The following is a 27273-nucleotide window of genomic DNA, read 5'->3' as shown; positions in this document are numbered from 1 at the left end:
CTTTTCTTAGAGTCTTTGCTTTGGATGCTGAACATATTATTTACTTTAAAAGATTTCTTTTTTACAACTAACGATGCAAAAAACATCGCATCAGTTCACCAATCACTGCGTATCTTGATCACTTTTGTTACATGAGGTAATATCAGTCTTACGCTGAAGGTGCCAATCCAGGAATCATAAAATACTCTCATATAAATAACTTATTTTTTTAATGTGCTTCATTTGTAATTTTGTGAAAACCCTTTGGAGTCATACAAACCGCTGCCCTAGTTCTTGTATGTTTATTGAATAATTTTGCTAATTTTAATAAAGATATTTTTTTGTTTTTAAAATTAAATAACTAAAATCAGTAAGTTAGCACTCTAGAAAATCTGAAAATACTATTTAATTCCGTAAAAATAAAAATTCTTTAGCTACATGGACGCGTAATAAGATAATAGAGATATTGGCTTTCATAACTCAATTTGCCTAAAAATTGTCTATTGAACATACAAAAACTAGGGCAGTAAATTTTTTTTAAGGATACTGAGAATAAAATTAAAAAATTAGCATCACTGAAAGCATCGAAACAGACCTCGATCAAATTGTTTTTCTTAGAAACAACTAACAATGCTAATGCGAAATCGTTAAGTGATTTGCTCGCATGGAAAAATAAAGCTTTCTGAATTTTCAAATGAACAAAACGGAATCTTGCTGAAATAACAATAAAAAATTATGATTTCTGTTATGCTTATGCCTATATAAATATGAATCCCCCCAACGCTCGAAACAATTCAGACATCAGAATTTGAATTAAAAACATGAAAAAATATACGTTTTAGTTTATGAAAGTTTAAAAAATATTTATCAATCTTTTAATCAATACATTCAGACAAAGTCATCGAGTTAATTAAATAAATAATTTTGGGTAAATTTTGGGAGAAGCAAACGTTTAACAAATTACAACAGAGATAGGGAATACCTTAAATAAGATAATATGGAAATCTAGGCATTTACTGGGCTTATGACCTGCCATTGGCTGTAAGTGGCCACTTTACACACTGTGTAACATTCACCATTTTGCCTAGGTTTGAACATTCACATTTCTTCAATTCCTCCATTTGTTGATTTGAGTAAAGTTATAGAGGTGAAACCTTTATTGTTGTGAAGAGATTCATCTGACTGAATTATTTCACATATTAGGCAACGCCTGAAAACAATTTTGCAATTTTTAATTTTTTTCTTGGACTAGTTGGTTTTATTATAAATTTGAGTTTGTCCAAATTTTTGTAGACAAAAAACTGGATTTCACCCCCTCGGAAGTCATTAAGATTAACAATTCGTTTTAATGACTCCCGATGGGGTAAAATCCGATTTATTGTCTGCAAACATTTAGATAAACTCATTATCGTTTAAAACTATCCTTAGTAGTAAAGATCTTCCAACAGAAGATGGACAACCTGATAGTTAATTTCAAAGTTCAGGAATTACAAGAATAGCAATCTTCGGGAATAACTGTGGCACTACTCATTTTTACAAAACAATTTCAGATATCTACGCGCTATCAGTAATCTGAAATTCATTTTCAAAAACAATGAAACAACTCAAAGTTCATTCACTTGTGCTATTAAGTACTTTTAGAAAGCTGCGGTAAGAATTATTCAGCCCGCAGTAATGTAACACCGTGTTACCACTAGCAAAAGAAGGAAGTTTAGATATTTTCAAAAAAATAACATAGAGACATACTGTTCAATAACTCCTTTTCCAGTTTGTAAAAATGAAAAAAAAAATTAGCGCTATTTTAGCAAAATAAATGAAAAATCATAAACACTCCCGTCATTCTACATGCGTGCACTCCTGCTCAGCACCAAAAAACGCGAATCCCTTTCACACAAACATCGGCCACAAAACAGCGTCTCTGTCTTCCTTGTTATGGGTTTTAAACATATTGATTGCTGTATTGGCGTCGCATTTATTCTGGGCACAGCAAGGATAAATATTTTCCGTACTGAAATTCTGCATATTTATAAAAATTTGACTTTCGAAATCTGTTGTGAAAATATATATTTGCAGATTTAAAATAACACAATTTTATCATTAAAAATAAAAGAGAGATATATTGTATGTTCACAAGTGTGACATCACAGTCGGACAAAAGTTAAAAATGTTTTCAGAAATAACAGCGGCATAATAATTATTGTGCCGTTATTATTTCTTGAATTAAATTTGTAAAATAAAATTCAGCATTTTCATTTATTTATTTGGCGTTTATTTTGTATAACTCCATATTTTTATTTATAATATAAGAAAGCAAACAATAGTTTGAGTCTAGTTCAGTAGACTCAAATCAGTTTTTGTAAGTTTATAATTATTGTATTAAAGTATTGTCATTTTTGCTTTTAAATCTTCCAAAATAATGTATATTATACAATTTATCATTCTACTGATCGGTCTGTTAACATAACATACGTAGGTACATATTTTCTCGATCCTGTAATCTTAATTTTATATGTGTTTATATATATGTATGCATATATGAGCGTATTTTTTACGATTTGTTTTTGTAAATGTTTTCATTTGTTTGTAAATTTTATATTTCGTGATTTAGAAATGAAATAATTATAACATTGAGGGAATCTAAGGAGTGCAGAATACATATTGGCCTCCGTCTATATATCCTCATTCCCTATCTATTATCTACATATAGTTTACTTTCATCTATATGCATCCCACAGAAACCTTCAGGACTCAGTCCTTTAAGACTGGGTCCTGTCGGAAAATAGCTTCGCATGAATATGGTTGTTTTTAACACCTTGATGATTATATTAACCCATTAATCTTGATAAAATCCAAGAGTTAAACTCAGCAACAAACGAAATTTTTGTATCCATAAATTACTGCTTAACGTTTCTTACGTTTATATTAAAATAATATATGTTGATATAATTGAAACCAACCTGTACTGCTCAAATTAATTACTTGTCATTGCTGAATTTTTGCAGCCAGGACTACCTCCAACAACCTAATTACTGGATTGGCGTGTTTGCTTCATTTTCCACGTTGAATAAACACAACTTTCATCAAAACAGGTATGTCTTCTTCATACTCTTTATATGCTTATAACAGAAAACAGCCAGTTCACTTTTTTGAGATATTGGTGTTACCGGGTGCAGTACAATCAATTTAGCTAAAATGTTCTGTTTAAAACAACTTTCCTGTAAAAATCTGTAAAAATCACCTGAAAAAAGTGTTGATCCCAAAACTGGTATTTCTCAATTTTCAGACCACCCACAATTTTAGAAAAATCTTTCAGTACTTTAAAACTTCTACTAAAACTGGTCAAATACGTAATTAGATACTTGTTTGAAAAAAAAACCGATTCAGAAATAAATACAATACATCACATACAAATAATATAATTACTAGATCCTCAACACAAAGACAACTTAAACAAATACAAACTTTTACCACTTTATAACAAAAGTATTTTGAGTATTATTCAATTCAAATCTTTAACTTACTTTCACTATCTATTAAAACAATTAGTAACCAGAAAATGTTCAAAAAAGCTTTTAAAAAATTGATAGTGGAGCTAGGTAGAAGTAAAATGGATTGTCTCATTCGCCCAAATTAATATTGAATCAACTGCCCCACAAGTGTATAGCTTATGTTATGTTTTTGTTCTTTCATTGTGTGTTTTGTAATATAAATAATACAGATGTACATAAATGAATTATGAACATTAATACGCGGTGCTTAAAACCGTCTGAACATTTTGTTTATTATCTATGGTTATTAAGTAAGTCTTCTTTGTTTATTCTTAAATGTAAAAATATATATATTTTTTACTGTTGTTAAGTGTCCTTGGCATGGATTACCCCAGCGAAGTCACATTATTTTATTATGAAAAATTATTAATAATGGAAAAAAATGAATAAACAAGTAGATTATTTGTCATTGCTAAAGTTAAAAACATTATCATTTCTATTATTAACAATTTTTAATAAGGTGCTATTATCTCAATTTCACTTTTCTATGGCAGGCTGCTTTCAGCATAACTATGTTAAATTATTGTTGCTTTTCTGAGAATCTTTGGTCAGGATACTAATGGTTTGAGCACGAAGCGGACATTCAATATGTTTTATAAAAACTTCACATACAAAAAAAGGTCTTTCTTGGACTTATTGCTTCAAAAAGTTAGCTTTTTTACTACACAAAAAAACAAAAAAGAAATATTAAGTAAGTGTGGAAATTACTATTGGAAATAAGTCCACCATTTAACAATGTATAACTTGTTATTAAATTTCTATTCATCACATTGTACATTATAGTTTATTCAGATTTATTATTAATATTATACGGAACAGTGTTGTCGAGAATATTTATATTTTTTTAAAACTTTTTATGTATTTACTTTTTTTATTGAAAAGCCAAACGTACACATTTATTTATAAAAATATAAGAAATATATTAAAAATACATTTCATCATGTGCAATTAGAGACTTTTTTTTAAATATTTGTAACATAATATAAATAATTAGGCGTCAGGGCCTGTTGCGGTGCAAAAATAAATTAATTGAATTTTCTTTGTAAATTCAAAGACAAATTTTCAACATCAATATGGTTCAATTGATGACTACGCATATTACAGGTTCTATTTATAGATGAATTTTGATTAGAACGTGTGAAACAATAAGACGTTTTACATTAATATTGGTTTCTGGTCAGGGCTACTGGGACTCTAAAATTAATAACTGATCGCAGCTTAGGACAATACATCTAATTATCAGATGATATTTTATGTGAATCAAAAGTAAAAAATTAAAACCAGAAATAATAAATGTAATAAGTGAAGATTAATGATCAGTATATAAATGTTTCGAGAATCAAACCCGGTACCTCATGTATTGTAGCACAACACATAAACAATTTATTTCTTCGGGTGCCAGTGAATAAACAATGAAATAATGCACACCTATAAAATCAATATTACAGGTCTACCTTGCCGGGAATCGAATCCAGGACCTCAAGAATAGTAGGTAAATGCACCAACCACTACAAAACCTGACAAACCCATTAACACTCGATTTTTTTAACTTGAGAACAACTATCGAGTCGAAAACACTGGTGCTGGGTTTTGGTTCTATTTAACACTCAATCCATGTTCATATTATCTTCTCAAAAATTTCGTTCACCTATTTTGTGTAAACTATAAATGAAAATATATTTTTTTTTACAGCGATACAAATAAAAACTCTTGATATTAATTTTCAGCCTGCAGAATAACCCTGGAATACCTGTTAGGAGGCGTTTAAGAACAACATCAAGAAGAGAACGCCCTTCTCCCTAATTAGGTTTGTTTATTTATTTTATTATATTTACCCAATGAAATCACTACTTCCACATACCCAAAAACATTTTAAAAGACCGTGAGTTTTTTTTCGCTTTCAGTCATACCAAATAAAGTATTTCGGGAAATCCCGATTTCAATGTCATTTAACTCCACTGCCTTCATTGATCTTTTCATCATGATTTTTATTTGCGCATGAACTTTCGATCTCTCCAACTTCTTATTAACATTTTTCACGGCCGTTGCGCTACAAATATATTTCTTATAACTTCACATATCTTTCTGATCATGGTCTTTCACTTCGCTCTTCTCAGAAAAGAACACTTTCTATTCTTCGACAAAACACGTCATTTTTAGAAACTCATTTTATGTAGAAGGTGCTAGGCTTTGGATTGAGCTACTTTTTCATATAAAAAATGCAACTTATCTGGCCACTCTCAAGAAATGCCTGAAACATATATCTTTAGAACTCTAATCTTCCTTCATTTTATTGCTTTAAAAAAAAATATTTCAAATCTTTTCTTTCATTGGTTTATCTTTCTCTCTCTCTTTTCAAACTCACAACCTTATTTCATATTTCTCATCCTCTAATATGTACAACACAATGTACTTTTATTAACGTTAATATGTGCAAGCCTTATATCCCCATTAAAAACCAACAAGCTTTTTTTTATGAATTACGGTTTTTCATGTACACATTGATTTATTTATTCAACGCTTTATATACATATACAATTTATAAACATATAAAGGCGGGCATATTGCATTAAAGCGTTTTTTTTTACCTACCCAAACCGTTCAGTTTGAGAAAATTACAAGTACAAAGACATATTTTAGATACTCGTTCATACAAAAATGTAAAACAAAATGTAACTAATAATTTACACTGTACTATGAAGCGTGACGAGAAGAGGAGATGGGAAGAAAATAAGATGGGGAATAAAACAACTCAAATATTTAGAAAGTGACATTTCGATGTTGATTTAAATGTAAATAAAGAAGGGTGTCTCTAACATTAGTGGGCAGATTATTTCACAATCCAGCAGCTACTACTGTGAAAGAGGAGGCAAGAAAATTAGATCGGTGAAAGGGTATTAAAAGAGTTCTCTCGTTACCAAAGCGAAGAGATAGTCCATGTTGGAAGAGCGGTTAGAAGAGCTTTTTCAGATAAATATGCGAAGTGGGATTATTCAAAATATTGTAAAGAAGTACTATAATGTATATTTTGTTATTGAGAACAATTTTTTGACTAACTAGTCTTTTGGGTTTAGTAGAAGATATTGCTTAGATAAATAAAAGATTTCAATAAATACATTTTTGCAAACTTAAAAGGGGGCTTATGTCAAGCATTGTCATTTTGTTATTGCAATTACATGTATACTAGTAAATCATTGTGAATTAATCAGTCTTGAAACACTCATTCTTTCAACAATTTAACAAGTTTTTCCAAATTTTTGTAGACAAAAACTAGATTTTACCCTAAACAAAAGAAAAAGCTTTTTTGAGAAGAGAATATGGAAGTGTAGCCGTTTGCTGGGCTTATGGCCATACATTAGTTGATTCAAGGGGCCACTTTATGCACTGTGGCACTCAAACAAGCCAACGATACGTCATAGACCCTGTAAATGCTTTGACATTCACATTTCCCTCTCTGAAATACTCTCCATCACTGGACAAACTCCAAATATGGTTTTATTTAATTTTGCTTTGAATTGAATATTTGGACATCTGTTTCATGAGGGAATTTTTTTTTGTTCAATACAAGAATCACAAAAATAAACGCATTTTTTCAAACGGAACATGTTTTTTGTTTCGTTTTTATAAAGAAACTGACATTATTATTTAATCAAAATTAATTTTATTCGTGGGTCTTAAAAATAAAAACAATGAATCTTTGAAGTTAACATTAAAATTAAAAACGCTTTGTTGTTGTAAATGAAGTACATCGGCCCAAAAGAAAATAAGATACAGAATTGTTTTTCTTTCTGTAAAAATAAAAGCATTCAATTATATTTCAAAGTTCCTTGATTTGTTTTATTTTTATTTTTTTTTTTTTTGTTTTTTTTACAATATACATAGGAGGTAAAACAAAGTATTTAAAGAATAAAAGATAATTACACAGCAATGAAAAACATATTTATATATTTACATATTCATTGGCTGGTTTAAGTGGCCACTTTACACACTGTGTAACACTCACTATTTTGCCTATGTTTGAACATCCATATTTTTTCAATTCTTAGACTTGTTGATTTTCGTGAGTTAAAGGACTGAAACCTTTAGTGTTGTAAAGATATTCATCTGACTAAACCATTTCACATACTAGGCAACGCATGAAAACAATTTTCTAATTTTTAAACTTCTTCTTGGGCCAGTTGGTTTGTTTTTTATTTTAATGACTCCCGGGGAAATCCAGTTTTTTGTTTACAAACATGTGGACATACTCGAAAATTGTAATTAAATAAGATACAAAAGAGTTTAAGTGGAACAAAACTCAAATGCTTGAATTCTCAAAACAGGGATTTGAGTTTAAGTTTTTTGCGAGTATACCCACAATTTTTGTTTTGTAATACATGAAAGAGAAAAGAAGATTATTAGGTCCTTTTTTATTTTACAGCAATTAAAAAAAGGAAATTAAAAAAAATGGGCAACAAAAAATATCATCGAAAAAAAAAGTTCATATATTTAGTTTCAATCCAGGATAGTGCGTGTTTTTCAATAAAAGGAAAATTTTGAATGTTTGGGATTAATTAAATATTATCAGTTTAAAAAATAAAATTTTGGGCTTAAAAATCATTATCATCATTCCTTTTCCGCACATAATAGTCTATAGGGCACTGCATTGGTACACCAATTGCAGAGTATCTTGATAATTTTTTTTTTTACATGACGGTAAGATGATCAGTCTTACGTTTCAGGTACCAGTCCAAGGACTATGCAATATTCTGGTGTAAAAACACCCTTTTAAATAAATATTTTGAATCAACCATGTTGGGAATCGAATCCGAGACCTCTTGCTTGGTAGGCAAACGCGCTGACCATTTCATTACGAGGCTGAAGTTTTTAAAAACGTACGAAAAAAAATATAAAAAAATACTTTGAACGACGTCACTAGTTCGTACAAATCTACCAATAACAAGAGAGTTGTGAAAGTTTTCCGGTTTACGGTAAGTTAACAGGCTAATCAGCAGGACTGATCGAAAAGAAGCGAAAGAGAACTTGAGACGTCACTCACGGAGTAATTTTAGAAATAAAAAAATTCAAAAAAATCAAAGCAGGGATTATACGATACAAAAATATTTTAAAAAACAAATATGGCTTAGTTTAGTAACAAATAAAATATATAAAACCCACTGAACTTCCTCATTGATTGAGTCTTTTCATACAGATACACTAAACTTTTTTTTAATATTTCAGATTGTCTGATAAGAATTTTGTCATCTCCGTTCCAGCATAGGACTCTCAATATCTGATAAATAAATCACAGGAGAGCAGAAGTTTTCCAAGACAGGTAAAAGTAAGTATATTGAGCATAAAATAATAAACGAGAATCTAATAACTATTTATTTATCTATTCATTTGTTTGCTTAAAAGATTTGTAGGCTTTAACGTGTTTTACATAAATAAATATAAAATCAGACGTGTATTTTACTAAAAAGTTGCAAATTAAGAATAAGAAAAATAAAAAATATATAAAAGAAACATGTTTACATATTAGTAAAGAAAATATGAGCATAGTTAAAAAATATACATAACACAGTGATAAAAAATAAGGTGAAATTCTTTTAACTAAAAACATATTTATTTATTTTTATGTAAAAATTAAAGCATTGAATTGTAAAGCAAAATTCTTTGATAATAATTCCAAAGCTTCAACACGTCACTATTGTTCCAAAAAATTGAATCTATTTGGCACCAAATTTTACCCTTTTCAGGCACAAAAAAAATTCTAAAAATGGTTTTGACTGATCCAAATAAAATGTTAATAGTATCAGCCAGGTTTTCATTTGTATCGACGATTCTTGAGCACCAAATCTTCAATTTCCTTTACGTGTTGTTCATCATTTGATGTTGATGGTCGTCTGGGGGTGGTATTCTGAATTTTCTCTACTCCCTAGATAGTGATTAATAAATGGATTTTTATTTTTGCACGCGCTTAAATTTTAATTTATATCTGGCCACACCGATGATTAATCGTCAAATAAATATGAACTCGTGACCAAACATGATGATTTTCTAACAATATTTTGAGTTTGTTCAAATGTTTGTAGACAAAAGACTGGATTTTACCCCATAGAAAATCATTGAGATTAACAATTTAAAACAGGGATGGAGAGCATTCAAAAGAAAGTAATATGGAAGTCTATGCATTTATAGGGCATATGACTTGACATTGTCTAGTTTAAGTAGCCACTTTGCACATTGTGTAACAGTCACTATTTTACCTATATTTGAACATATTTCTTCGATTCTTCCATCCCAAATTCATGCTAATCTACAATGTTTGAGTATGTCCAAATGCTTGCAGACTGGCTGAATTTCCTCCCTAAGGAGTTATTCATATTTAAATTTATTTCAACAGAGAGAGAAAACATTGTTGAGAAGGGAATATGGAAGTCTAGGCATTTACAGCCAATGACAGGTCATAAGCCCTGTACATCATGTTTAGAGAAGCGAATTTTGAATTCTAGGCATCGATAGGGCTTTTGACGTGTCAGTAGCTAGTTTGAGTGGCCAATTTATACCGTGTGAAATATTTATTATTCTTATTCCTTATGAATGCAATTATTGGTATGGTATTCATAAAATAAAATCATTGCATTTAATTTTACTTTTATTTTTTTTTATTATACACAAGGGTGCACAACGTGACGCATTTTGTCTTGTAAGGACAAAATCAATTTCACTTAAATATTTACAAAGTTTTCTTATATTCTAAAAATAATGCTGATGTTGATTCTGTTTTTGTGCTGCAGAAGAGAATTATTCAAGCAATTTACAAAATGAATCCCAGAGAACCACTTAGAGATAAATTTAAAAAAATCAGTACATTGACAGTCGCAATACGTCACTCGTATATATGAAAACTTGATCTTAGTACATAAAAATGTTTTCGATTTTAGGAGAACAGAGATTTCCATAGGTTCAACGGTATTAAATGTATCTGTGGGTTCAAAACTATAAATTGCTAGTTTTGCCCACTATTAGACGGCAAAAAATTTATGATTATTTTGCCTCTAACTGTCTAAAATTCTACAAGATCTCTCTTGAAATTAAGGATTTGATTTATTTATTTTTTAATAAAAATTGTATCCAATATTTTTTTCTGGATACCTAACCAATAATTAACTATTCTTTTTTTGTTTGATCATCCATATATCTTCAATACTTCAATATGTAGATTTTTTGTGAAGTCAAAAAGCTGAAAACTTAACTGATGCGGGCGAGATACATCTGACTGAATTATTTCACCTGAATACTAGGTAATGCCTAAAAATATTTTTCAGATGTTACAATGTCAATAGTATTCCATTTTTATACTTCTTCTTGGACCAGTTGGTTATATCAACAATATTTTGAGTTTGTGCAGATTTTCGTATACTGGATACAGTCACCTAATTTTACAAAAATCAAAAGATGGAAGAATCGAATGAAATGAAGAAATTTATGTTCAAATATAGGCAGAATGGAGAATATTACATAGTATGTAAAAAAGACAGTTAAGCCAGCCAATAACAGGTCATAAGCACAGTTAATGCCTAGACTTCTACAGGGTTTTCCTATAAGAGGTTTTATTTTGAATAGCCCGCTATTCGGGAAGCTGTCACTTTTATTCACGTCATTACTAAAAATGGAACAATACACGCTTCAACAACGCATTGAAATTGTTAAAATTCACAACGAAAATGGTGAAAAACTCGCAGTCACAGTTCGCAAAACTAAAGAAATTTCGGGTCGTCGTGAAGTACCTTCTCGGCAGGCAATAGTGAAACTGGTAAAAAACTTGAGCTGTTGGGACAAGTTAGTGATATAAAGAATCGAAACCGTGTGCGTCACTTAAGAACAACTGAAAATATTGTTGCTGTAGCCCGCAGTCTTGACAAAACCCACGTTTGTCGATTCCTCGTCGATCTTTGGAATTAAGCATTCCACAAACGACATTACACCGTATTTTGCATTAAAACTTAGGTTTTAACGCTTTAAAAGCTTAGTTAACACAAAAATTCAAGTCAGTCAATCACCAGCAACGTAGTATCTTTACTGATTGGGTCCTTGATATGCATCAAAATGATCCGGATTTTCATCGAAAAATCATCTTCTGTGATGAGGCCCATTTAAACCTCGGAGACTACGTTAATAAGCAGAATTTTCGAGTTTGGGGCTCAGAAAATCTAAGAATAATTATTAAAAAGCCTTTCCATCCTCAACGTGTTACTGTTTGGTGTAGTTTTTGGGCTGGCGGTGTGATTGAACCTTACTTATCCCTAAATGAAGCTGGTTCAACTGTTGCGGTGAATGGATTGCGCTACCGAGCTCATAGCTTAATTACATAACATAATTAATGATTTTTTATGACCGGAATTAGGAGATATTGATGTGGACGACGTTTATTTTCAACAAGATGGCCCTACGTTCCACACAAGCAACGAAACCATCGCATTTTGCAAGAAAAGTTTTCTGACCGTGTTATTTCTCAAGGAGGTGATCACAATTGACCACCGAGATCTTGTGATTAAACACATTTAGACTTTTTTATTTGAGACCAAGTGAAAGACAAAGTCTATGTCAATGCTTCACAATTGATTCAAAACCTTACAGATGTAATATGCGAAGATATCGAGGACATACCACCGCAAATGTGCAAATTGGTAATGGAAAATTTCATGAAAAGGATGCAAAGGTACTGCAAACGTAGCCGTGGCGGCTATTTGGTTGATTCTGTTTTTCATTAATAATGGCACACCTTTTGCTTTACAATGAAATAAACGTCCATTGATTTCTCTTAAAAAATACTCGTTTATTTTAAATATCAAAAAGAAACTTCTTATTGGAAAACCCTTTATATTGCTCTCTACTTAACTTTTCTAAAATGCTTACGGCTGTTTTTCTGCATTTCTCCATTGTGAAAACATCTCGGATAAACGAATGTTTAATGCATCTACTGAAACTAGAATTTGGCACGTAAAATAAATTCTTCATTTCTGCAAAATAAATTCAAATGTTTTCCTTACTAATTTTTTAATTCTCTATTTCGTCTTATCCAATTAAAAATAGCTCTTTTTTAAAATGCATAAAGAACACGTAACATTGTTTTTACCATCTTTTAAAAGAAATAATAATAAAACTATTATTGTGTATCTGCAAGTTTACAAAATCAATTTTCGGTCCAAATGAAAAACAAATCACTAATTTAATAGATTATTTTAACCTGCGTATTACAAATTTATTAATGTCTACAATATATTTTATACAGCAATACTGCGGTTTATTTATCGCACAATACACAATTATTTTTTTTTCTACCTAGTAGTAGATAGAGCACTGCATTTGTAAACCAAATGCAGCGTGTTTTAAACATACTACTACTACTACTACCATCACGCCATTTCCCCGTAGGGGTAGGCAGAGAGAATGGACCGCCACACACGTCTATCCTGGCATACACTCCTAGCCTCTTCCACATTCATACTTCTTGTCATACATGCCCTTCAGTTCTGTCTGCTTTTGACATGACCAGACTTAAGATTTTGGTTTATCTGATCATGCCACGTCTTCCTTGGTCGTCCTCGTCTAACGTTGCCGTTCATTTTTGCCATACATTACATGAATGTAAGATAATCAGTTGTACTCTTCGGGTAAACAATATATTGGGTCTATAACCAAAGTTTAACTTAAATACCGGATTTCAACACTTGTGTAGGCGCTGTAGCAAATTATTGACAAACATGTTATTTTAAAGTTCTATTCATACGCCGGTGCATCATATTTGCTTGTGTGCATCTTTTTTTTTATCATAGAAAATTTTGAAAATTGGCAAAAAAAACTGCGTTTGCCGGAAATTATTATGTCATTTTTTTTCAAAGATAATTGCAGTTTAAAGACATCGTTTGCTCGTGAAATTGTATGACAAATATGTTCTTACGAAATCACAAGGTGAGTGTGAGTGAGTGAGTGAGTGAATCTAGTGGTTTCAACGCTTTAAAAAAGGCAATTTTGGTATCAAAGACAAATAGCGGCCTGGACAACCGAAAAAGTTTGAAGATGAAAACCAGAAGGGAATTGTGTATTATGAGCTTCTAAAACTAAGTGAAACCATAACTGAAGAGCTGCGCTGATAACAACTGATTTGTTTTAGTACAGCATTGAAGAAAAAAGGCCAGAATGGGAGACTAAACACGAGACATTGATTTTCCAACATGACAATGCTCGGCCACATGTTGCTCAACCCGTCAAAAACTATGTTCTGCCTCACCCACCACATAGTCCGGACTTGGCGCCTTCTGACTTCCATTTGTTTCAGTCGATGCATAATGAACTTTATAAAACACACTTTACTTCTTCCAAGGCATCGAAGATTGGCTCAATGAGTTATTTAATTAAAAAAATGACTGGTTTTTTGGGATGGCAGCCACAAATTACCAGAAAGATGAAAAAATGATTTTAACGAGCAAATTTCCGATGGATAATACTTTGAATGATAATATTGTACACGTACAAGTTTATTTTATTAATGCTCAAATGTTCTAAAACAGTTCTGGTTTTTCAGTTATAGACCTAATAATATTGCGGTACAAACAATCTTTGAAATCAATGTTTCACGTCCACTCTTTCAAAAATCAAACCCAATACTCAAAAACGGTAGGCGAATATAGCAACCACTTTACAACGAGGTGGACTTTCTAATCGAAATCTCTAGTTCATTTTCTAATTCATATTTTTTTTCCTGAAAGTAGCCATCGAGTCGAAAACACTCGTCCACATATCTATTTTATACATTTAAAACATATACATTACTTAACAAATAAAATTCAGAAAATGCTTTGTCCCAATATTCCACCTAATTGGTTTTGAAAATTTACAACAAAAAACCATGAACTTATCATGGTATTTACCCCGTGTTACGAATATTCGGACTTGCTAGAAAAAATCCCATTCGAGTCTTTTTGGTATTAAATTGTTGCCCTTCAATGAATCATCAAATACCATTCAATTAGTACCTATTTGTACTTCTCTTTTTTAGCAATATTCATCATTAAACTACATTGTCTCCCTTCTCCTTTCTCAACTTACAATTTAACTTTTTGTAATTGTTCATCTTTGTGTGCATAGTACCTACACATAGGCGTGAGTTTTCACGATTATTTTGTTTTTTCAATGTTTTTGTTACCATCTTATTTTTCCCTGTATAATGGTTGTATGATTTAATTTAAAAGTTTTGTGAAAGTTGTTGCGACGATGAATTCGTATAGACTCAATTAGGTGAGAAATTTGACAGTTTCAACAATTAAGTTATTTAATTTTTAAATTGTAATGATTTCAGAAGCAAGTGTTAATCCTCACTAATTTACATAAGACCATACTACTCAAAATACGGTTGTTTAAAAATAGTTTGTAAATTTACAACAAAATTACCGCTCATAGTGTAACTGCGGTTTTTTAAATGTTTCTACAAATTAGTCTTTAAAATTGCTTATATGTTTATGTATTCTTTGTTTAAAAAAATACAAGACATGTAAAACGTTGAACAAATATGTGTAAAAAATATAATAAATAAGTTATATTCATAAAAACTTTTTCAAAATTTAGAAAAATATTTAAATGAAAATAGGGTTTCATAATCAAATCAAATCTGCCAATCAAAGTATAAATATTTTTCTTTTATCTACCTGTTGATTGTGTATTTTCTTCTATTGTAACAGGTGGTTTTTAATTTTTATACTGTAACTTCATAAATAAATTCCCGCCGTACCTTAAAATATCTGTGACATTTAAATTATTTCCGGTTCCCACCGGTGCGATGCAAACACAGCGACATGCATTTTATTGATTATGTACCAACTTACAAGCACTATGACATGCATCCCGGATCGCATTTCAGCTCTAGCTGTTCCATGAAGTTGATTGCATTTTAGTGCATTTTGATTTTATACACTAAAAATATACATTATCAGCTGCAAATATTTAACAATTTTTTTATAGATTCCATTCTGAAGAACGGTTATTGAAGAATCTATAAAAGTTTCAGAGATTTTGTAAAATCTAATGTGTTTAAAATGGGAATCGTTTTGCTGTGAGTGCAATCAGTATCTTTGAAGGTAATTTTATTTACACAATCCTTTTTTTTATTTTGATTTATAATTTAAAATACTTAAAAATTGAAACTGTATAAATTGACCACAAATTGACCTTGTATTGGGAAACACGCAAGACAATGACATAACATTAACAAAAAATTCTGATATAGACAAATAAAAACCACACAACAACACTGCAGCATAAAAAAAGAAAATAGTCAAAAATACTTTAAAGTAAACTTAAACACTACAACATTTCACCTTACCATTTGAAAAATTACATAACAAAAAAATTTCCTGAAAAAACACATGCTGACTACACAAACTAGACAAGACACCATTACTTGACCCTATAATGCTTCATATATATCCCTGACGGGGTTTTTTAAATCTATGAATAGATATCAAATAAAATAAAAAACGCGCTTTGCAGGGACTTTAACATTTACGTGAACATATAAATTAATCTGCTTAAACAATATTTTGAGTGAGTTTAAATGTTTAAAAATAAAATATTAAATTTCACTCTCTAAGGAGTTATTAAGATTGAAAAATTACAAGAGAAATGAAGAAGATCCATAGATTTCTACATTTCCTATTTTAACATATTCTCCAACTTTATTTTTATTTTCAAATTCTGTGTAAAAAAATATGTCAATTTGTTAACATAGCCGTTATACCAGATATGATTTATTCTTTTTTATATAAAAAAAAACAGTTTTTGACCTCGTTTATGGTGAACAAGGTTTATATTTCATAGTTTATCTGAGTAGTGTGTAAAACGGAAAAGAATTTTGGCTATAAACCTATGTTGGAACTGAGTACTCTCAATGTATCTGCATTTTTCGAAACTCATCATGTAAACTACGTATGTACACACATTGTTTTAGATGTTCTATGGTAACAAGAATTGAAAAACTTTCCTTTAAATAACATTTTCATCGTTTTCATAATTTAAAAAATGAAAAATGATATGAATACGCAATTGATTTTTACGGAAGAGATAAGTCAATATTTTGAGTATGTTCAAATTACCGCCCTTAACTTTACTAATCCCCCAAATTGAGTTATTTTAGAAAAAAATATTGTAAATACATGTTTAACAATAATTTATAAAATAGTTTTTTAAAAATATGACGACATTCACGAACAAAAATTACAAATCCTCTGAATTGTTATTAAATCTGAATTGTAATGTTTTGTGGATCGTTGTTTTAGATAACATTAGTTGTTGTTAATGCTAATCAAACTGAGACAAAAAATTACTCATTACTGCGTTTTCTAATTTAATTTTTATTATTTTAAAACTTCAAGTACAAAGAAAAAGTACTTTGGCGGACTTATTGCTAAAAAAAATATCTTCCAGCCAACCAAAAAACAGACTGGTCAAAAGATGAGTCAATATTTTGTAGTAAAGAAACAAAAATATATTTAAAATGATACATGCATATGTTAAAATAAAATAAAAAAATTATCAAAAATAACAGTTGTTTTTAAGTAGGAGATAAAACTTGCACATACTAACGTAAGTTAAAAAAAGTGCACTTCTTTATACATATTAAATGATGAGGCCTGTGGAATCAGATAATCATTTTAGAAGGAGAGAGAAAGAAGAACCATGGAAAGAAAAAGGGATGAAAATATATTTTGGAGAAGAAAAAAAGAACCAGTTAAACTCAGTTGGTTTAGGATTCTAAGGATATATATTGATGTTTTGGGCGTTTCTTGAATATGGGTAGAGATGGTGAATTTTTTATATGATGAGTTAGCTCATTCCAAAGTCTAGCAGCTTATTTAAATTTTAACCGATTTATCTATTTATTGATGTTTACAGATCACCAAGAACATATCCTGAGCACGGAACATCCGATTACCAGTTACTCCGAAGAAAGAAAAAAAAGTGGCAAAAGAAGGCGGAAGATGCATTTGCGTTTAATTTAATTCATAAACTTATATAAAGGACGTTTCAACTACAAATTGTGTGAACTATTGTCTGCTGATTTCTCATTGCGTTTGTAAGCGTTCTAATGGCACAGTTAAAACCTATTTTTCTTTGTTTTAAAATTGTGTTACTTACATTTAACGTGATTATTGTTATGTATTACATTAAAAAGGGGGTCGATACTATTTGCAAACAATAAGTTTTAGAAAATTCACGACCGTGCAGAGTCTGATACTTCCGTAAAATTAAAATAAACGCAACTTTTGTAACCATTACTCACATTTCAGAACTGGGTTATTTCAGAAATGTTTTTTTCCATCGTTGAATTCATTTTTTCCGTATTAGTAACATCTACACACTTAGTAGTTGTGTTTTTATATTATTGCATCCAAACACTTCTCGAATACGTTAACTGTTTTTTTGTTTAAAAAAATTAAAACAGTCAAAATGGGTTTCAGAATGACGTTCTCTTTGGTTATTATTGTAATTTCGTTTATTTGCCTGTGCTATTTGGTTGATACAATCAAATTTCTCTATCTTTTCATAATGAACATTTAAAATCAAAATATCGGGTAAAATGTAAGCTACTTAATCTTTTTTGTTATGTTTTTTTTTCTCGAATTTTTTCAAGTTGAAATATATATATTTGTTTGCGAATGAAAGCTTTTACAAACGTTTTTCTGCTATTGGCAATATATGATTTGTTCGTGTTTTAGTAATACATTTATTTAAATGATTTTGAAAGTGTTTTATGCGATTTAAAATAAATACATGTCGTAGTTAACAATGCGTAGTAGAATGCGAGAAACCATATTACTAATGCAGCATTAGAATCTTTGTGCGTACTATTTTCAAATAGTTCGCTGTCGAATTTATTAATAATTTACAATAAGTTAAAACATATTGTAAATTATTGTAAATCAACAAAAATAATAAACATTAACTGCTTGGTAAAATGACATATTTTCATATTATTTTCAAAATTGTTGACAGTATCCATTAGTTTTCTTGTATTTTTGATTATATGGCAACATAATAATTTATTTTTTTATAACTTTGTTACACTTAATTATTTCAAAATTTGTGAAATATAATTTATCTGAAAGTTCAAAATAAAAACAGTTAATACAACAAGTGGTCCAAATTCAATAAAAACTGTATTTTTAAAAACATTTTCCATACATCTTTTAAAATTCTAAGGTAGTAAGAATTTATCCCTGTTTTTGTAATCAAATTTTAATTCGTTTTTTTTTGCTATTTTATTTTTCTAACAAACAATTCTTTCAAAATTTAAAATTTCATTAGAAATCTTTGAAAAATATAAATTATCTTATAAGATTTAGGGGAAACATCTGAATTTAATTTTTTTTTTTCAAAAGTAAGTATTTGAATGAAATTAACAAAGTAAATGAACACTCAAAAGTATAATTTTTAATGGTTTTCTGTAACTAAATTATAGATACTATTTGGGAAGAAAAAAAATTAACAACCAAGAAAATTAAAATCTAATGTCACGTTTTAGCCAGTAAAAAACTGAATGAAAAAAATCTGCAGAATTTTTTTGAAAGAGTGAAATAGAATGAACTAAAATCGTTTTTTTTTTTAAACTAAGACATACAAAAAAGAACATTTTTTAATAAACTATAAAAAATATTTATTTAGGTTCACCTCAATAAATTTCAAATTCTTACAACAAAACGTTTTGGTAGAAAATTTTTACTGATCAATTGCATTTTAATTTTATTATTTATACAATATTTTATTTTTTAAATATGTTATTTTGAAAATACTTTGAATTGCAAACCTCCTCAACAAACAGTTTGACTAAAATTTGGAGTGTTTAAATAAATGTAAAAACAATTATGTTAAAAATAGTAAAAAAACGAATGAGATGGATGTTTTCAAGATGATATAAATATATTAGAAAAGTTTATGTATGTATGTACTCATTTGTGTTAACTAACAATAAGTTTTATTTCATCAAATGAACAGAAAACACAAAAAAAATTCCCAAAAAAATGCAATAATAATTACAAAACTATATTATGCTTTACGAGATTCATATTTTGCATACACCTTGGTTGATAACAAAAAAAAAACAATGTGTAAATGAATAAATGCGCTTTTAAAATGCAATCAATGTAAAATTTATTTCGCTTTCGTAATGTGTGCGTTCGTAATAAATGTGTAAAAAATCTATTACTGAATTTCATTTACAAATTTTCCGTATTAAGTTTATTCCTTTTAGGTAACTTAAAAATGGACCGGGTTGTGAATCATTTTCGTTTCGCAGACTCATCGATAAGAGATTTGAAGCTTAAATTCCGCTCTTCCGAGTTTTGATTCCACTTTTCCATCAGTTATTTATAACTGTTAGAAACTTTCCTCAAAATTGAAGAGTTTGTAAATAATTGAAGAGAAAATATTTTCTTAAATGAATATTAAAAAAACTTACTTTTGTGATTGTTAATTATAAATAAAACAAAAACCCTTAATTTATCACCAACTTATTTTGTCCCTATCTTGTCTGCATTAGTTGGTACATAGGGTACTGCATATGTACACTAAACGCAGCATTGATCTTCTTTTACATGAAAATAAGGTGATCAGTCTTATGGTCCAGGCGCCAGTCGTACAAATAGATAATATAATAAAATACACATCATCAACAAAGATTAAAAAAAGGACTGAATTATAACTGTGATGCCTTTATGAAAAATGAAAGGTTTTGAAGAATGTGTAATCTAAAAATAAAAGAGAAATTAAAAAGAATCAAGTGTGTATTCATTTAATTTAATATTTGAAGGATTTTTAAGCCATGCAGATACCACAACAAATTAAATGATCATCATAAACATTCATTTTCGTATTTGGTGGTGCATAGGGTACTTTATTGGTAAAACTATACACTGCTTTAGTTTTTATATGTTGAAGAGACAATAATATGTTTATTATTTTATTACGCGTTCATGTAGCTAAAGAAATAACATTTTTTAACCATTCATTGATTTGACTTATTTGGCTTTAGAAATAAATGAATTGTATTTTGTAGAATTTGCAAAATGATTTTCTAAACATACAAAAATAAAGAGCAGCAATTTGCAACTTGAAGGTAAGGTGATAAGTTTCACATATCAGGTGCCAGTCCAGAGACAGTGAAATATTGCAGGTATAAGGAATCAAACCGAGGATTTTTTCCAGGAGATTTTCATAATCAGGGTGTTTAACTAAAATTAATTATTTAATAGAAAACACTTTTGACACAGATTTTGGTTCTATTTTACACTAAAAAATAGATTATTTATCTCTATGGACATGGATACATTAAATAAAATAAATATTAAAACGACTACTTGTTTACACAAACATAATCAAGTACTTATTTCAAAACTTGATTGATCAATTTAGGTTTTATTCCAACCAGCATTTTAAAAACAGTTTATAAAAGATATGATTTAAAAATTATATGTTCAATTCATGGTCTAGTGGATAGAGTATTTGCCTACAGTTGTAGGTCCGGAAGCAGAGTATAATGCTTTGATGAAAAGGACTTGCTTAGCACCGTGCAAAGGAACTACTGCAGGGATACTCGCAAAGGTTTGTTTACGACCGGATGAAACTAAGCCAAAACCAAGTGAAGGTTATTACGAAGCCCTTTCACGGCACTGCAGATTGAATTTACTCCCTAAATTAATTAAATATGTAATATCTTTGAAAGTTCTAGATAAAAATTCTGCAGTGCAGATAATGAAACACTTTTACGCATATTATGTGACAGTAGTTTATTATTATAACTAACGGCCGTAGCCAATTTGTATAAAATTAAAATTAAATACAAAGTTGCATAATAAAAAGAAAACACAGTTAATTGTTATGGTTAATTAAAGTAAAAATTAGGTTTGGTAAACAAAAGAATAAAAGATTTACAGTAAAAGAGTGAAGTATATAAAAAAATAGTAAAAAAGATATGCATTTTAGGTTTGTAAATTTTACATGGGCACACATTGTTAGGCATAAAAATTCAGCAAAAATAAAAATAACTTGACATTTATATGAGTTTATTATACAAACATAATGAATCTCCGGTTCATCGGATTTTGTTGCAAAGTCAGTAGTACTTACTTCCTATATACAACCGAATGAGCATGAACCCATCTAGGTAGCAAGTATGACTACTTATAAGTATAATGTTTCAGGGGTCTCAAACTAATTATTTTATTTATTATATCTTAAAATTAAAGAAAATACATATTATTAATAAAAAAAATGTTGCATGTAAAAACTTAAAACAAATAGAAATATTATATATAGATACAAATACATACAAATATCTATACACTAATACGTATACACATATATACGCATATATTAACATATATACACATACACATGCGAACACACATACACGCACATATACCGAACAGCTTACCCACCACATAACGCACACCGCATCTGAGGACATAAGTCTCCTTGGCGGTGCCCACATACACGGAAAATTTGCTCATTGTCAAACGAGAAGAGCGGCCCGAAGGAGTTCTCTAAAATTTGGTTGCCTATACCTAACATATCAAAGTACAAAATATGAATATTATCCAGAAATATTGCAACTACCTTATACTTAAGGAGTGACATGTTCCAGATATCAAGATGTTCTGCAAATTCATTACCAAAATTTTGCATTTGATTTAGAGGAGTGTTGAATCTGGACAATGTCTGACTGGTAGTACAATAAAACATTTGATGGTTTTTTGTGTTCCCAACGGGCATAAAGATTTATCATTTGTAACAACAAGGGACATTCAAAAATATTATTTAGGATTTTGTATAAATTGATTAGATCAAACAGTTTTCTCCTATCGCTCAGTTTAAATAAATGTCGCTCGGTTTTTTATAAGTAATGCTTCATATCATTAAATAGGCTGTATTTGGACTTATGGTTAAGCTTGAAGATGTGAAAACACTCGTTTCTTACCCAATAGCATGATCTTTTAAGGACGGGTTTAGACGAGGAGATTCCGCATCTATTTAAGTATTGGGTGAAAATCAAATAATGGAAAAGTTTTGCAGAATTTCAACAATAAATTCGTATTCTAATAAACACTAAACAAAATACACAAAACAACGTTAATAACTTCATTTCGATTGTGAAAAAGATTTTTAATCTCAAATTTTACAATATGTAATAAAACAAAATTTGAGTAATTTAGCGTCTCATCATTTAATTATCAAAGGAAATCAGGAATCTCATGACTTTTTTATTACTCTCAGGAAACTATGCCTAAAATGAGTAAAATACGTTTTTAGGTTAAAGTGACATTTACGCAGAATGAAATGCAAAAAGTACCAGGTAATCATGATACCGAAGAGTAAACGGGTGCAAATTTCAACCCGTCTTTGCAGTGAACATAGCTGCTGAGCACCTGCGCAAATGAAACAATTTTTGTGCACCAAGATGACAGAACCTACAAATGACTAGAATGAGGTGCAGTACTAATAACAAAACCGATGCACAGGGTTGCATACAATTCCAAGTAACACCTAGTAAAAGTTTAATTAAAAAGATGTGTTATTTCAAATTTCTTTTTTTAAAATCAATTCTGACGACGAGAAATTTAAAATTACTCAGCTCAACCTAAAAAGTAAAATTTAACGCACCTCCCTTATTGAAAAAAAAAAAATAGTAACTGAAGGCAATTTACTTTTTTAACTTGTGTTAGTTTAGGTTATTATGTTATCTCAGATGCTTCCGATGCAATCAAATAAAATCATGGCCCAATAAAAATAAAGATAATGGCAATACTAACGAAACAGTAGGTTGTTATTTGTGAAATATATTTCTGATTCTTGAAAGATATTTGAATTGTTGGAAAGCATTTCTTTGACTTAATAAACCCATCAATTGAAACGTACTTAAGATTCAGTAACTTTCAGAAAAGTTTTAAAAAATGTTCCTATTCTGAAGAGGTTTATTTATACTCTTTAACATCTCCTAAGCCGAGAAAAATCTATAAACTTAACTATTTTTAAAAAACACGTAAACAGCTTATGATGATAGGTACTGAAAATTTAAGATATTGATGTTTTTATAACAAAAAACTGAATGAAGTTAGTAAAATTAAATATTTCGGTGAAATGATGGATTCGAAACATACTTTTCATCAACACAATAAGATTATAAAAAAAAGAAAAATAATTTTTAGTCTGGCTATTCAATTACACAGGAAAGCAGAATATTTTTTCATCAAACCAAGAAAATTTAAACAAATTATTAGTATTACAAAATAAACCCTTAATAATTATTAAGAAAACAAATGGATACAAACCTTGACGTTAAATGAATTACAAATACTTACCTCCAGTTAATAATATTTTATAAAACAATGATATTTATTTATAAATTTATAAATTTAAATGAAACGACCGAGTTTTCGGAAAAAAATGCTGTTTTGTATATAAAAGTCAACTTTAACATGATCATTACCAGAGAAAAGGTAACATCTAGACTCCTGTTTAGAAAAGAGGTGAAGTGACGAAATTCTGTTTTATGTATATAAAGCAGTAAAAATTTGATATTGGTTAATTAATGCTAAATCGCAATCGCTAAATATCACTATTTTTTTAAAAAGATCAACAAAACTGGGAGCCTTTATTATAGAGTTGTACAATTCGTATATGTAGATAGAAGTAAATTTGTCTCTATTAATAAGCAAGAAGCATTTCAAAAAAGATATTATTCGACATCTCTATCCTAACTTTGATCTCCTACGAGTGATTCTACTCAAGTGAGCCAGCATCTCAAATATTCATATTGAGTATTATTCAGTTCAACTATTATGCAAGTCCATATATGTACTGTATATATGGAACCGGAAATAAGCACGGATTCAGAGCAAAGCATTTGACGCCTTTATTTCGCATAGCTCGTAAAGTTTGTTCATCTCCCGTACAATTACTCGTACGTATCTTATATTTTATAACATTTCTGACCGTTTGCGAGATTTACTACACTAATGTTACTGCAACGAATATGATTTTTGCCTTATTTGATTTAGTTGAAGTAAATTGACAAAAAAATTGTTATAAAAAAAGAGTTGAATGCACTTGATGAACCTACTTATTCGTATAATATTATGGATACAGTTTAGAAAAGCAACAATAAATCAAAAAAATTAAATATTTTTGTTATAAAAAAAAATTTAGAATGAAATAATCAAGTGTTTGAAAACCCTAACACATCTTGACCTGCGCATAAAATTTATCAATAAATTTTCCCCTTGACAATCTGCTCATTTGGAGAAAAACAGTAAAAAGGTTTATAGATTTCACAAATCAAATTCTAGGCATCACCACAATTGAATTTTCTTTTGACAACAAACCTTCGACTAGCTTGCATATTTTTCATTTAGATGTGGATTTAACCAATAGTCACAGCCTCGATTTCATGAGCTCCCGATACTTTTTCACGCAACTCACGTGAGTTCGCAGCGATGAGCTATTTTAGACAAAATTTTGAGTCAAGTTAATATTTGTTCAGCCAAAATAGTTGTGTATTACTTGTGTTTTTAAGATTTTGGTCATATAAAATCTAAATTAAAATTATTTTCAAATGATTTTCATATTTAATGTGGGGTATTAAAGTTATTTTCCTAAATTCAAGAAGTTTTTTGAACTGTAAGGGGCGTTTTCATGTTATCTTTGTTTTCACATGAATTTTGATGATACACATATCCTCGGTTTTATGATCTCCTGATATTTTTTCACGTGTTCCACGAGAATTTGCAGTGATGAAATATTTAAGATCAAATTTGAATCAAGTAAAGGATTTTTTACCATAAAATTGTCGTTTGCTGCAGCGTTTATTGTACTAATAAGCTTTCGAAAATTTAACATTTCATTATGAGATAGTATTTTTCATGCACAAAAAGGATTTCAGATTTTCAATTCAAAGTGTTGTTTTGATGTACAAAGGGCGTATTCAGTGTTATCGCGTTGAAATTATTTTTTTCAATTTGTCCGATAATATATATTAAATGAGTGAAAATATTGTTGAAAGTTTTTCTTCGTAGAATTTTTAATTCTAAAACTATTTATACATTATTGTTTGACTTGAAGGAAAATTTATTACACATTGAGAAAACTAAATACAACAAACGGCCATGTGACAGGTAAAACGCGTATACCATTTTCTATCGTGTTTCATATTCTCCTGATAACATTTTTACGGGAAGCTTTTGTTTACCGTCAAGTGTCAGAATTTGTGGACATAACAAAAAAAACACAAAATAATCTAAAAACGTACCACAAAGCAATTTTCGAATGTTCAAATTAGTCAGTGATTTTACAATGAAAAAAAAAACCCGTTGTCAAACGGTTTTAATGTGTTTTATTTGGAAAATTTGGAAAACAAGAACTCGAGCTTATTTTTCGAGAAATATGCGGAATGCAGCAGAGGAATTCTGAGACATCACAAATCTGTATATTGTTTTTTTTTTTACACTTTATATACATACACAATATAATATATTTTATATACATATACAATATATATTCACATAAGGGCGGGCCTTACGGCAACTTCTACCGACCTACCCAAACCGTTCAGTTTGAGAAATTTACAAGCATATGGACTTATTGTAAGGAATCATACTGAATCCTATAATTTCATTGAAAATTGAAAACTAAAATTAACAAAAAAAAAGGAACACTTTACTTTGAAGAGAAGAGAGGGAATGGGAAAGAAGAAGAAGAAAGGAACAGCTCAATTATTTGGATAGTGATATTTTAATATTGATTTAAATATAAATAACGAAGGCGTCTCTAACATTAATGGGTAGATTATTTCGCAATCAAGCAGCTACTACTATGAAAGAAGAGGCAAGAAAATTAGAACGGTGAAAAGGTATTAAAAAAGTTCTCTCGTCCATGTTGTGTTAGAGAAGATTGGAAGAGCTTTTATTGAACGAAACGTTCCAAAAACAAGATTTTGCGATTGTTTAATTTCCAAAACACAATCGTTTTTGAAGAAATTATTATGAAAATAAAACTGTTATTAGTGTTACACAATTTTTATAATTTTACAAGAATACTACTACAGTTTTGGGATAGCACTCCTTCCGTCGACGGGTGATATAAAACTTATATAATAAACACAGAATATTGTTCACAATATCATAGAATTAAAACAAAAAATAAACAAATTAATCAGTGAAACATAGAGCAGGGGAGTTTTTTATTCCACTTATCTAAGGTATTTTATGCTAACTATATTAGTTTCATATCACCTGTCGATGGGGGTAGTGCTCTCTTGAAACTGTGGTAGTGTTTTTGTAAAAGAATACAAATTGTGTAACACTAATAACAATGTTTTATTTTCATGATAATTTATAATGAAGTGTTACGAAGTGAATGCCGATTCAATTAACAATATTTTTGAAGAAAACTAGATAGTTTCATTATATAAAGAACTTTCAACGTTAAAAAAAATATATTTTGATAGTGATTGTTATTGAAATGGCGTTGCTGATGTTTTTTGCATAAAAATAAAATGAACTTTAGATTTTATTTCAAATTAAAAAGCATGCATACGAAGAAAGTGGAATTCGGTATTTTACTTGCTTGCAAAATAGCTAATTGCGATGATTTCTGTATATTTGAATTCAAAACGGTAAAAAATGGTCTCCGGTATTTTATCCTCTAAGGTGTAAAA

The 27273-nt window shown here is 29.4% G+C and overlaps 1 long non-coding RNA gene across 6 annotated transcripts in view; it reads left to right on the top strand.

The window, feature by feature from the left end:
* Positions 1-19757, top strand: part of LOC148277573 (uncharacterized) — a 37633-nt gene extending 17876 nt beyond the window's left edge. For all 6 annotated transcript variants that reach the window (XR_015823433.1, XR_015823432.1, XR_015823436.1 and 3 more), the window contains 4 exons: positions 2982-3068; positions 5255-5334; positions 8748-8847; positions 17460-19757. This is a non-coding gene — a long non-coding RNA (uncharacterized LOC148277573). The remainder of the gene's footprint in view (positions 1-2981; positions 3069-5254; positions 5335-8747; positions 8848-17459) is intronic.
* The last annotated feature ends 7516 nt before the right edge of the window (positions 19758-27273 follow it).

This window comes from Micrasema longulum, unplaced genomic scaffold (assembly GCF_059751315.1).
Source record: "Micrasema longulum isolate JH-2025_06_02 unplaced genomic scaffold, ASM5975131v1 h1tg001011l, whole genome shotgun sequence".
Taxonomy (NCBI): domain Eukaryota; kingdom Metazoa; phylum Arthropoda; class Insecta; order Trichoptera; family Brachycentridae; genus Micrasema; species Micrasema longulum.
The sequence above is the reverse complement of the archived record's forward strand: the minus strand, read 5'-3'. Positions and strand labels throughout refer to the sequence as shown.